Below are 13,336 nucleotides of genomic sequence, written 5' to 3'. Positions count from 1 at the left end.
AAGAAACTTGGACTGTACATTATAAATTTTTCTAGTATAGGTGGAGAAAAATGATAAGCACACAATACAGGCAATGAAAATAGCTCAACAAAGCATTCAATCCATTCCCACTTTTGCAATGCAAAGTTACTGGTTACAGCATCTCCTAATAAAGATTTTGCAACGTCTGATTTGATGCACAACATGCATAAGCTGTTTAATGAATTTTGAGTCACGGTAAATCGTAAACAATTCTTTACAAATGTCTGCTCTAAAACTAAGTTTTCAATTCTCAAACGTTAGAGCCGAGGTACCAGTTTACGTAAAGAATTCCCAAAACCACAAAGATATTTAAAAAATTTAGTCGAAAGCATTCAATGATTTCCTTGAGTAGAGATCGTGGGGTGGTGTCTTCCGGTTTACAGCTCAATTTGCTGCGTAGATTTTTTCAAAGTACCAACTCATCCAAAGGGTGGTTGTTGTAGTCTACAACTTATTTAAGTTTGTTCCACATGCACGCAGCTGCACATCAGACATACGATCAAACTTCCATAGACTTCAATCTTATCGATGACATGTTTGAGTTTGTTGATACATTTGTTTAATAGACTATCATCAGGCAGCTAGCGAATCTTGCAACATACGGTAGAATAAATTTCTTTTGTAGGCTGTGATTGAGCTGGTGAAGGAGAGTTGTTGGTGCGATATCTCCCCAGAAAAATCAAATCTGCTTCTTTTTAATTCATAGTTCCTATTCACAACTAAAGCTTTCGAGTTCCCTGGCCTACTCTTCCTCGCTATCTCTAACTTTGATTGTATTAGCCTATCCTTGATTTCATTAAATTTGTAAGTTGATTGTTCATTGAACAGTTCTTTTTATCGTTGTATGATTAGGTTAGTCGAGAGCATCTCGTTTAGGACTGTAATCCACAAAATGCAGAGAAGCATAGATTTGAAACTGTTGAAGTAGCTGCTTGGATAGACAGCTTTCTTTAGAATTTCTTATCTGGCGGGTTACTAAATGACCCAAGCTTACAGTCGATCAATTACGGTAGCCTACTTCAAAAATGAAATCTGGACAAAACATGTGTTTGAAAGCTGACTGTGGATTGTCGTAGGGAACTTGCAAAAGTGGACTATAAAATATAGCTTGAAAAAGTATAAAATAGTTTCTATTTGCCCAGGACGCGTTTTGCGACAATAGGCTATAGTCAGAGTTGCCATACCGTCCTGTCTATTTCTATCCGTCCTGTCCTGTCATACCGTCCTGTCCTGTCTATTGCCATGCCATACCGTCTATTTCTAAGATTTGTCCTTATTTTGAAGGGCCAGGTCTTAGAAAACTTACATGTCCTTATTTCTACGAAATGTTCTTATTTTCGACTTGCGTCCTTATTTTGTCTTATTTTCAACAATTACAGAACTTCGATCGTTTTCCTCTGGTATCCGGTGTTGCATAATATTCTAAAATTAGTCTAGTTAGTTTACTCTGGTCATCAGATTCTTCAACGCCAAAGTTGTAGTGCGAGTGCGTCTTCTTGACCTGCGATCGATGCCAGGCAAGACCTCCGCACAGATCACGAATTTTATTCTCTCCTCTATTCAAGAGAATGGCCTAGACATGAAACAGCTTTCATCCTTTTGTGCCGATAATGCACCAGTGAATTTTGGAGGATCACAGCATAGTGGAAAAAGCAACGTCTTCTCTCGTCTCAAAGAGCACACATTGTATCTGATCCCAGTCGGCTGCCCTGCTCATATGTGACATAATGTAGCAGAAAAGGGATCAGAGCGCCTCACACTTGACATAGAAACAATCGTACTGAAGATTGGTAGCCACTTCAAAAGCCAAACTGGTAGAACGATGAGGCTCAAGTATTTCTGTGAGGAGCTTGATAGCAACTGCTCGACTCTACCAACACACACGTCGACTCGATGGACTACACTTGATGCTGTACTCGAGCGAATGATTGATTTCTGGGAACCACTCAAAGCGCACTTTCTTTCGCTGAAATATCCACCAGGAATATTGGAGGATTTCTTTAAATCAGAAGAGTCACTGATCATCGTATCATTCCTCCACAGCGCTCTCTTGCTCTTCAATAAACGACTGTTACTCCTGCAAAAGTCAACTACATTGTTTCCAGAACAGGCAGAGATAATTGAATCTTCAAGATCAAAATATTGCAAAGCCAGTGTTCAGGTTTTTTTCGGAACAACAACAGACGAACTACTAAGAGCAGTCGATGAAGATCATGTTAAGGGTCTCAAAGCGAGCTTCCAGAAGTTCTACACCATTACTTTGGAATATACAGTATCAACAAGTGGTATCGATTTGAGAAGCATCCAACGCACATCAACTGGACCCTGCTGAAAGATCAAGCAATCGAGTACGAGGAAGTCAAGGGGTTGACGAAGCAAGTTGATCCACTAATGGGTCATGGCAATGAAAGATGAGCTGTTCGATGAGGTCTCGGGTGTTAACGCTCTGCTCAAGAAGATTCCAGATGATGTGTTCAGGAAGGATGAACCTGAGGCTAATTGGATGAAGATCTTTACCGGAAAGAACTCTTTTCCGCTGCTCTACATGCTGGTTAGCATCATTTTCTCTCTTCCGGTCAGCAATGCGCTTGTGGAAAGAATGTTCTCTCTTGTTTCGGTGCAGTGGACCAAGGAAAGGAACAGACTTAGTTAAATAACAGTCAAATCTCAGCTATACTATTAGGCTACCTGAGCTGCCGAGAGATTCATGATGCAATTTCTGATAACAAGGAGTTGCTGGAGTAGATTGTTTCTGGCAAAAAGTATGGAAAGTGATGTGACGGCTCGTATAAATACAAAGTTTGTCCAAAAATTTTTTTTAAATGCTAAATTAATAGGCAAATAAATAATCTAACTTTTCGGTTGTCCTTATTTTTGGGTCCATGTCGATGGCAACCCTGGCTATAGTGTAAGTGAAGAATTTAACCGCTAGACTTGATAAACACCAGTTAAATTTTATAACCAGAAAATTATAATATAAATTTTTTATAGTTAGGTAAGGTTGTGGATTAGGCCATTTACAATAGCCTACGTAGCCTATTATAGGAACTAGAAATCGAACTAGGCCTACTGAAGAACCAGTTGCCACTTTTACCGCAAACATACAAATATTTGTTCTGAGCCTGTTCAATCAAAACTAGGTTGAAATATATAAATGTTATAGCCTAGCTTACCTGCACAAGGAACATTAAAATAATGTATCCTTCTTCTTCGTGTTGATAGTTGAATAGAGATGTAAGCTATGGTAATATAGAGCTGCCCAGTAAATCCCTGTCTGACTGATTGATTTGGTTAGTCTACGTGATCTTATCTGACTCCATCTAATAAGTTACTTATAACCTACAGTCATAACGCTTATTAAGCCCGTAAACCCACAGTTAATAAACTCATTTGCTTATTAAGCTCAATTTGGTTCTGTCTGGAATTACTCCTATTTATCTATGTAATAAAAAAAATCGCTTAATAAACCCGAAACCCCGTTTAATGAACCCAATTTTCGATTATATTTGCTTGAACTTATGTAAAAAGGCGTCACAATCTACTACTTTTCGTCTTGCTTTCAAAAATCCTACGCTTTATTACGCTGCTAACTCAGTTTCTAATTCAACTGTTTGTCACTAACCATTTAACTTAACTTGAATCTCACTTCATTGGGTTGTACAATGCAAGGCTCGTTACTGCTACAACTTGCAAAAAAACGCAATTTTCAGCAAGAGTCGAATGTTGTGCGCTGCTGTTGACAGATTTAGCAACTTTTAGCCATACGGTAGTACTGACGACCATGCGTATAAGAGTGGCAAATATTAATCTCCGCTAAAGCCCAATATCGTCCAGTCCTGAGGTGGCTTAATATCCCTAAGCAGGCTCGGATTTAGGGGGCGGGCAGAGGGTGCAGTTTCCCCGGGCCCCCCTTATGAAGCCCCTCCCCCCCCGAGGTAGAAAAATTTGATTATGTTATTATTTGTTTCTTCCAGCCTTTCAAGTTTCGGCAAAATGCCTCCTTTTTATTCAAGGTTAATTTTTGGTGCCAAGGTGGCGACTGGACTTGGCGAAAAGGCATTGGCAGCAGTGTTGGTGATTTCCAAGTTATCTTGTGTAGTTTGCTAAGTTACTTTATTTTATGGCGATACCGTATGAATACGATAGCACTTTCGTCTAGTTTTTTTCACTAAAGCTTAGTATTGTTTTTGTTTAAAGAGTAATAAGCCTACATACTGCTCTTGAATATATTTTAACTTTGAGTATGCAATTTTTGCACGGGGCCCCCGATCTAAAAGTGCCCCGGCCCCCCATCAGCTGAACCCGGCCCTGCATAATGGATAAGTCGAAGCCTAAAGCAGTTGCATTAAAAGCAAAACATAGAAAATACAATAAAGCTTGGGAAGATGAACATAAGTGGTTGATGCTGAAGGACAATTTTTGTTATTGTAAACTATGTTATTGTTCAATTTCACAATTTAAGAAGCATAATTTACTTATGCACGAGAAGACTCAAAAGCACAAAATACGAGAAAAAGCTATGAACGTGAGCAAATCAATAACAACATTTGTGAAGAAAGACACATTAAACCAGACATGTGCAACCAGTGGCCCGCGGGCCACACTAAGGCCCGCCAAGTTGTTACGTGCGGCCCGCGTGGTGCTCAGAAAAATGTTAAAAGTTCATACTAGCCATCACTATTTGATGCAGTTTACATCATAGCAATGGAAATTTTCGCACGCTGTGCACAGAAATATTGCGCTTTGTCGTGCAAGAATGCTGCGTTGCATAATCTTGCAATGCGAGATTAGGCTGCCACTTAGAAACAGCTGTGTGGCATTGTACAGTACCACAGTTGATAGGCTACTTGATGGAGTTGTTGGTGCTACATAGATAGTCTACTGTTAAAAACGATTTGGTGAACTTTTATAAAAACTATGTTAAGGGGAAGCATCAGAATTTTGTCGACCATGTCTTAATAACAATTTCGCTTTTTGGAAGCACATATTGCTGCGAGCAATTTTTCTCCAAGATGAAATATTGCAAAGGAAAGCAAAGAGGCCAACTATCGGACCAACATTTGAAAAGTCTACTTCGAGTTGCTTGTAGTTCTGTGAAAGCAAATATTCCAAAAGTTTGCAAAGATCTGCAACAGCAAAAATCACATTAATCTGTGATTAAATACGCTTGACTGAATTTAGTTTCCTCATCTTCCGTCGACAATTATTCACAGTTTTTCAATAAACTTCGCACAAGTGTGTCATGGTTTCGTGGACTGCATTAAATCTATTTCTTAACTGCATAAACTACTTCCAGAGAAAAGTAGTTTTGTGATATTAATTTTTTTTTGAAAAAATCATGTGGCCCGCGTTATCATTCAAAAATTTGTATTTGGCCCTCCAGTGAAAAAGGTTGCACATGCCTGCATTAAACGAATCTTATTTATATCATACATTGTTTTTTCGTTGTGATTGTCAGAAATAAAAACAAACTGAACTGAATCTTTGAGAGTATATTGATCAGTGTTTCTACTTTTGACAATTGGTAAATCCTCTTCAGTTTCCTTTTTGTCCTGAAAAATCCCTTTTTTCTCAATCGAATCTCTTTCAAAATTTCCTTCTTAGGCGAGGTTATTTTTGACGTTATTTAAGTAAAAAAAGGTGCCAATGCAACATTAAAGTTATTATAATCTCGACTGTTTTCAGTAGAACCGGTATGTCGAAACAACGTTTTTTTATTAGAATAGTAGGCTACACAAAAGCAGCACATATTTTACAATAACATGGCTTACTTCCTTTGTTCACTGTCCAGTTAAAACGCTGCTTGCCAGTTAGTCGGTTCTGGGACATTTACCACCTGGAGTCCAGGACATTATTTACCAATCACCACTCTCATCTTTCCCACCAGGACTCCTAACTTATCCTTAACACCGAAAATGTAGCCTACAGGTGGTAAATGTCCAGTAGGCTAACGAATAATCCATCCATTAGCAACTTTATTTTTGTGTTTAGTTCGTTTTTTTTGATGCGCTTGTTCAACTCTATTGGCTAGGCTAAGGTAGGCCTACCTCTCTTTTTTCTCCTTGTCAGTAAAGTCTTCACAATCATCTGAGACTGATGAAAAACTTCAGGATACTAGGCCTATTTATGATATTGACTCAGTCTGACTGTGTACACCAGGGGTCACCAACCTTTTTTGCATGCGGGCCACTTTAGCACTAAGGAGAGCTGTGGCGGGCCGCACTAATGAAATTTTAGGTAGGTTGACTCTTATGCTAGAAAAAAACGCATTTCCAGCGTTACATGTTGTTAATATTTATGTTAGAATACCGCAGCAACGAAATTAGTCGAACAAGGCTACTGCCAGGCCAAGCTCCTGTAACAACACTTTTGACTTCTTTAACAATGCCTAATAAACGAGGCCACTTGTTTTGCGCACTTATAACGAGGCAAGCGGTTTCATCAGAACATTCATCGCCAAGCAAGAGTGGTGTCGTCACTTCGCTTCACAAAAAATATCTTGCAATTAACAGTTTAAGTAAACAAGGAAATGTTTGATACATCGCAATACAGGCAACAAAACAATAGTGACCTTCGAATAGTGCAAACATATCAGTGAAAAATAGGCTTTAATAACGGGAGAAAGAAACCAGTCACCATTAAACAAACGCTTGTAGAAAACACGGAAAAACGTTTCTATCGTAACTCATCAACAGTGTTGCCTCAACAAGAAATGGATTGCTTTTTCTTCCTTTTTGTGAGAGTCTCTAAAGCCGTCTTTCTTTGATTATATTATTAGACAACTGTCACTCGCGGTGCTTATCAGCATGGCAAGAATTGTTGCAACATTTTGCAGTGCTAAGCTAAATATTTTCGTATTACAACCAGAAACAGTCTTCAAATTTATATATAATATTTTGCCAATTTATTATAAATTGAGTTGGCACACCGATTTATTTTGCCAACAAAAACTTGCATAAAGGGAACACTGCTAGTGAAACACAATAACGGTGACACGCACACTAGTGTTTACATGACATTTACAAACTTAGCCTACAGTAAAATAAGCAACCCAATACTCACAGACAATTTCGAAATTCGAAAACATACGTTTTAATCAACCACTGGGACAGTGTGGCTGGACATCGCATGGGAATAACTTAAAACGACCCCCACCTAGAATTACAATCTGATTGGTCGGTCGGTGGAATCGTATGCAAAGCAAAAATATGCTTCCCGGAAAATATTTTTCCTTCATGCTCTTTAACTCCCCAAGAAAAGTATTTTTGGTTATATTTGTACGCTGATACTATAGGGACAGTAGCCTACATTAAGGGACGCGCAACTCCGTTGTTCCGCCAACATTAGAAGGGTCAATTGCCAATTTGACATTTTTACGCTTTGCTGCTGGGTTTTGCCGGCAAGTAGAATTTTATGCTTGAATAATCTTTTACATGTTTTTAGATCATTCCAGTATAGACCTACGCAGCAAAAGTTACCTGGGGTCAGCGAAAGCTACCCTTCCTCCGGCCGCTCCTCTCTGGCATCTTCGCCAAATGAGGTGTCAGACTGCAGTGGCCCGTTTCCCACAAGCAGGTGCCCTTCTTCAAGAGGGCAACAAGAAGATACACACACACAAACAATTTCAAATAAAATTTAAATTAACTCTCTACCAAAACGCGCTAGTTCTCCAGCTTGACCCGCCATCTCCTAGTCTGCTCCAACATCAGCAAGAGGAAAGTCGAGACAGGCAGATCAGCTTGAGGCAGCCACTAACCAAACATTTACATCCACAGATTACCATCTACCGCGGTGGGTCCCTTCGGTCGTAGTGAGTCCCTCGCCTCCCTGGTAGGTATCTTCCATGTAAGTATGGTGTGCCTGCTGAGTGTTTGGGTGTGTGGACGGCTCCCGGAGCGGACGCACTAATGATGAGACAGGAAACAAATCCATTCCATATGGAAAATTTGTAAACCTGCAAGATGTAGTGGTATCCATTTTGAACACTGAGCGTTGCGCGAAAAAAAAAAGAAATAAATGAAAAAAAAAGAAAAAAAAAAGACAAAAGAAAACAGATTGACTGAACGTTTAACTTATTTTTTCTAGTGCTTCCTTAAGACAACAAATGATTTTATATTTTTAAAAGTCATCAAAAAGTGAAAATAATACCTAATTTTTAGACCGTTTCAGTCAGGCAGTAATAATCGCAAAAATCTGCAAAATGTTGCAAAAATCTGCAAAATGTTGCAAAAATCTGCAAAATGTTGCAAAAATCTGCAAAATGTGACAAATCAGGCACGACCTCCAGGTCAAGCCTTAACTTTTTTCAACAAGGAATGGTCAGCCTTAACGAAATTGTTAAATTATTTGCAAGAAATATGATTAAAACTGTAGGTTGTACTGTGTGGAGGCCTTAAACCGCTGACACAGACCCGTTCACTGAGGTTGACAGAGTTAAGTTTCTGCTTGTAGAAATGGAAGGGTCTGTGAATTCATCCACTCATGAGTTTCTCCTGAACGAACAGCGTCGGAGTGTAGTGTTGGAGTGGAGCACTTTTAGATATTTGTTTTGTTTCGATTTGTTTCAAGTAACAAACGAGCTAAACACAGTTGGTAATCAACAATAATAATAATAATAATCGTGCTTTTATTTGCGCCCATTGCGATAACATACAGTAGGCTACACTGCGATCACAGATGCGATACAACAGACGACAGGAAGCAGCGAAGTGACATATAGTCTTCGAGTCAGCTGCTCCCCTAATTTTGGCTTGCTATTAAGTGTCTCTGCCAAGACACAGTCGCATGCTCTGGAGCGGTGTCGAACCCACGTCCTTTCGAACGTTGAGCAGACGTTCTCACCAATCGGCTATGCAGCCTAACAACGTCCACAAGCGTTGTATCAATATAAAACGTATGTAGGTAAAAGAATAATTTCTTTGTGAAAGTGTGAGCATGGCCTTTAAAATGTCGTTTAATATCTTACAATGAACCAGGCAATGAACGTTTAACAACAGCAGTTCCATAAAATGTTCAATTTCTTGTAGAATTTATAAATCAGCATGTTACCTTGGTATACAAAATGTTTAGAAAACAAATAGCCTACAAGCCGTCGCTGAAACGTCATCAAGCAATATAAGTCCGTTGAAAATATAAGCATGAAAACCCAAACTGTCAAAAAAGAGGACATTTGAGCATTTTTTAGTGTCCTCGGAGGACAATTTAATTTTCTTAAAAAAAGAGGACAAATCCTCTTTAAAGAGGACGTATGGTAGGCTGGTAGCCCTACTTTAAGTTACTTTAAAACCAACTTCACTCTTCTTATATGACCTATAGCCTAAAAAGTACATTATTTGTAAAAAAAACAAAAACATAACCCTTCTAGTGTTGCGGATAAGCGAAAAGCGGATGTAGTTACGCATCCCTAGCTGATACTTTCCGCGGGCCGCACATAACAGCGTGACGGGCCGCATGCGGCCCACGGGCCGCCAGTTGGTGACCCCTGGTATAGCTACACTATGTATACATGTTGTATACATAGCCTAGCTAACTCTATTATTATGACACCATAATAGGTTAACATAGGCTATAACTAACTTTTATAAACAGGAAGGATACTACTAGCCCAGAGGTTCTCAACGGGGGCGGTACCGCCCCCCGGGGGGCATTTTGGTTTTTCAGGGAGGCAGTATGATTACTTCGGATTAAGGGGAGCGTTTTGATTATTAGGGTGCATTCTGGTTTAACCTATCTACCACCCAGCGTAACGATTTTGTCAAAGAACTCGTATCGTCGTGGTAGCATTTCCTACCTCATACCTGGTGGAAAAGGGATTCAGCTGTGTTTTTTTGCTACATACCAACCCACTTGACATATCCATAAGAGGTGATCTTCCAATGTTTCTCACTGGCTTTACACCGGATGTGGAGAAACTGGCACTTTCTCACCAAACCCAAGGTTCACATTGACTACCAGTAGGCCTATAGTCCTACTGTTTTCATGCTCGCAAATATATATTTGCTTTTTATCAAATATCCTTTTTTTTTTTTTTATCAAATATAGTGGGACTCATGTTGCCAACCTCCTCGTGGTGAGTCCTGGTAATTCATATTAATGAAGCGAATGGCAACAATCAGAGACCGCAACTCACATGGCACCTGGGGTGGTGAAAGGATAAACCCTCGGCCCCGGTGTCCAATGAGAGAAATTCATCCTGTCGGAGTCACAATCTTGCAGCTAAACGTTGAAGGCCTTACCAAAGCCAAATGCGACATGTTAGAACATCTCACACAAAAGCATAACGTGACTGCATTACTCCTGCAAGAAACCCACACCACCAAAGTATCGAAGTCAAAGATTAGTGGATATACCCTGGCAGCATGCACCAATAGCAATATTTATGGAATAGCCACATATGTAAAGAACTCCGCTAAGTGGATACCGATTGCTTCATCCAATCCTGACTGTGAAGTTGAATGGACAGCCACTGAAATCGAAGGCACAGCTGTGATCAACGTGTATAAACCAACAAATACACGTCTGCAAGCTAACTCCATTCCTGCCTTTGCTCCACCATGCATATATGCCGGAGACTTCAATTCCCACAGCACAACCTGGGGCTACCGCCATTCAAATGCAGACGGCATAGCGCTTGAATCATGGGCAGCTGTCACTGGTATCCAATTAATGTTCAACCCAAAACAACCTGACAGTTTTTTGTCAGGAAGATGAAAAACCAATCCTGATCTGGCCTTTGCCAACCTAAAAGGACCTTTACCAAATCGTACCATCCTTAGCCCCTTGCCTAAGTCCCAACATAGACCATCGCTCATCACCCCTGAAAACCCATTCAACCCAGTCCCAAGCAAACCTGTGAAGAGGTGGAATTTTCGCAAGGCAAACTGGACCAAGTTCACACTCCTGGTTGAAAAGAAAACCCGGCATCTTCCAGAACCAACTTCTGACGGACTGGAGAAGTCTTATAAAGCCTTCAGCAAAACCTTAGCCTACTCGTGGCAGCAAAGAACTCCATCCCCCGTGGATTCCGTCGTCAATTTATACCATCATGGGACGAAGAATGCAACAAACGCTATCATGCGTTCCTGGCCTTAAAAACCAGTGAAGAGACATCCATGACTGCCACTGATCTGTTAGAACACCTCAACGTGAAACGTAAGCAGCGTTGGGAAGATACAGTGCAAGGCATTGACTTCACCCACTCAAGCAGAGCTGCATGGAAAACCTTCAATCGCCTTACAGGCCGTAGACTAGTCTCTAAAACCCTTAAAGCCTGTTTCACCCTAAAAGGGAATCATCAAAAGGCCTTTATTCTAATAGAAATAGAATTCTATCTGAATAAGGACCTTCTGATGGTCCCCTTTTTAGGGTAAAACAGGCTGTAAGGGTTTTAGAGACTGGTAACTAGCCTATATTTGATGTAATTGCTCTTTGCTCTTTGCTATGAGCTAAACGCATCAAGACGTGTTCCCCTTACGACCGTCAGCACTCTTGATAACGCACCATGGCTGATCTTCATAGCAACTGTCCATACAAATCTTCAATATATCAGCTAAAGTTATGTAGGCTAATAAAGTTATAGCCTATATATGTTTATTTGTTTTGTAACATTTTTTATTTTTTTATTTTCTCTTTAGGCTTTATCTTAAATTTTTCTGAAGGTGTTGCGACCGTGCCAAATTTTTTTCAACTCAATAACTTACTTCGATCACAAGCACGTTTTAACGTTCGCGTTTTGTCGCTTCTACCTTTTTCTTGACCTTTGCTATGTTGACGTGTATTGTTTTGATATGATGGTCAGAAATAAAAAAACAACTGAACTGAACTAATTCGCTCTGCTTGGCATTTTGCTTGGCATAGAGCACTTTTTGTAGTATTAATAGCATTTTTTGTTTTATATTCGCTTTTCATAATTAATCGTTTTTGTTGGGGGGCTGTAAAATTTTGCCAATTCATGAAGGGGGCGTTGGGCCAAAAAAGGTTGAGAAACACTGCACTAGCCTAAGCTTATCATGCCTAACCGTAGGTGTGTAGCTTAGGTCGAAGCTCAGTGAACTTTGTCATTGCTACTCAAGTTCAACCGTAAATCGACGGATTACCTAATTTCAACTAAAAGGATTGAAAAAAGCGAGAATGGGAAAGAGAGTGAGAACTGAGAGGGGTTCCGGATGGCGAGTGGCGACGGAAACCAGCTGATCATCGTTATTCCAGTCGTTTTTAGAACTTTTGAAAGGGAAAATTAATGAAATTTTCTTTAAAATTGCTAAAAACAACAATTTCCTTTTTTTGACAAAATTTTCTTGTAAAATTGCTAACAATCCTTAAAAAATCCTTCCGATCTTATTTCCTTTCTTTTATCCTTCAAAGCGTTGAAAAATCCCGATTTCGGGATAAACTCCTTTAAAGTGGAAGCACTGTTTTTGACATCAAATTCAGTGTTGCTATAGCCTGCCATTGCAGCATTCGTTCTGTTGACCATTTGATTGATATTGTAAAGGATCATGGGAAAGGCAGTCCTTTGAAGGAATTAAAACTCCATAGGACAAAATTTACTTGCATTAATAAAAATGTAGTGAGTGTAGCTTTATATGAATTTTTTATTGTGTCAGTTGTTTTAATTGAAGTGTGTTTAAGTTGTTTCATATGACTTTTGATTTTCATTAGGGTCGATATAGGGACTGGCTAATTTTGTTTGTGTCTTGTGGCTAAAAACGTTTCCAGCCATCTGGCAACCTCTGATAAGTATATGTTTTTACATCATCTATGGTTTTTAAGTTGCTCAGCTCAGCAGTCAGCTCAGCGGTCAATCAATCAATCATCAACCATTTTATATTTCGTCATTAACGCGTCCGGGACGAAAAAGATACTAAGCCGCTCCCAGTCAGCCATCAGCTAAGCCCGAGCAGCTCGATCGATGAGTTTGTGCTTTGTGGAGTCAGCGTGCTGGGCACTTAAGAGCCGTCAAGCCCTGAACCTGTTTTTTTTTTTGCTGAGACTTTTCGGTCATTTGTACGAAATATCTTGAAAAAATTCGGTCATTTTTTTTGATGAAAATATTTCCTTTCAAGTACAGTAGCTGATACAAACAAAATTCGCACTTCTTGACTAGCTACAACATTCTGGTTCGCTGAGAAACGTTGTTTTATTTCGGACATTTTTACTGAATTGACTATATATATATTTTTTCGGACATTTTGACCAAATTGACTATATTTTTTCGGACATTTTGCAAAAAAAATCGATCAATGACCGAAAAAAAACCCAGCCCTGAACCATGATTTTAACTTTTAATCTCTTTTTATTGAGATTTAGTAGATTT

This window comes from Aplidium turbinatum, chromosome 1 (genome assembly GCF_918807975.1).
Source record: "Aplidium turbinatum chromosome 1, kaAplTurb1.1, whole genome shotgun sequence".
NCBI lineage: Eukaryota > Metazoa > Chordata > Ascidiacea > Aplousobranchia > Polyclinidae > Aplidium > Aplidium turbinatum.
This window is presented reverse-complemented; position numbering follows the sequence as displayed.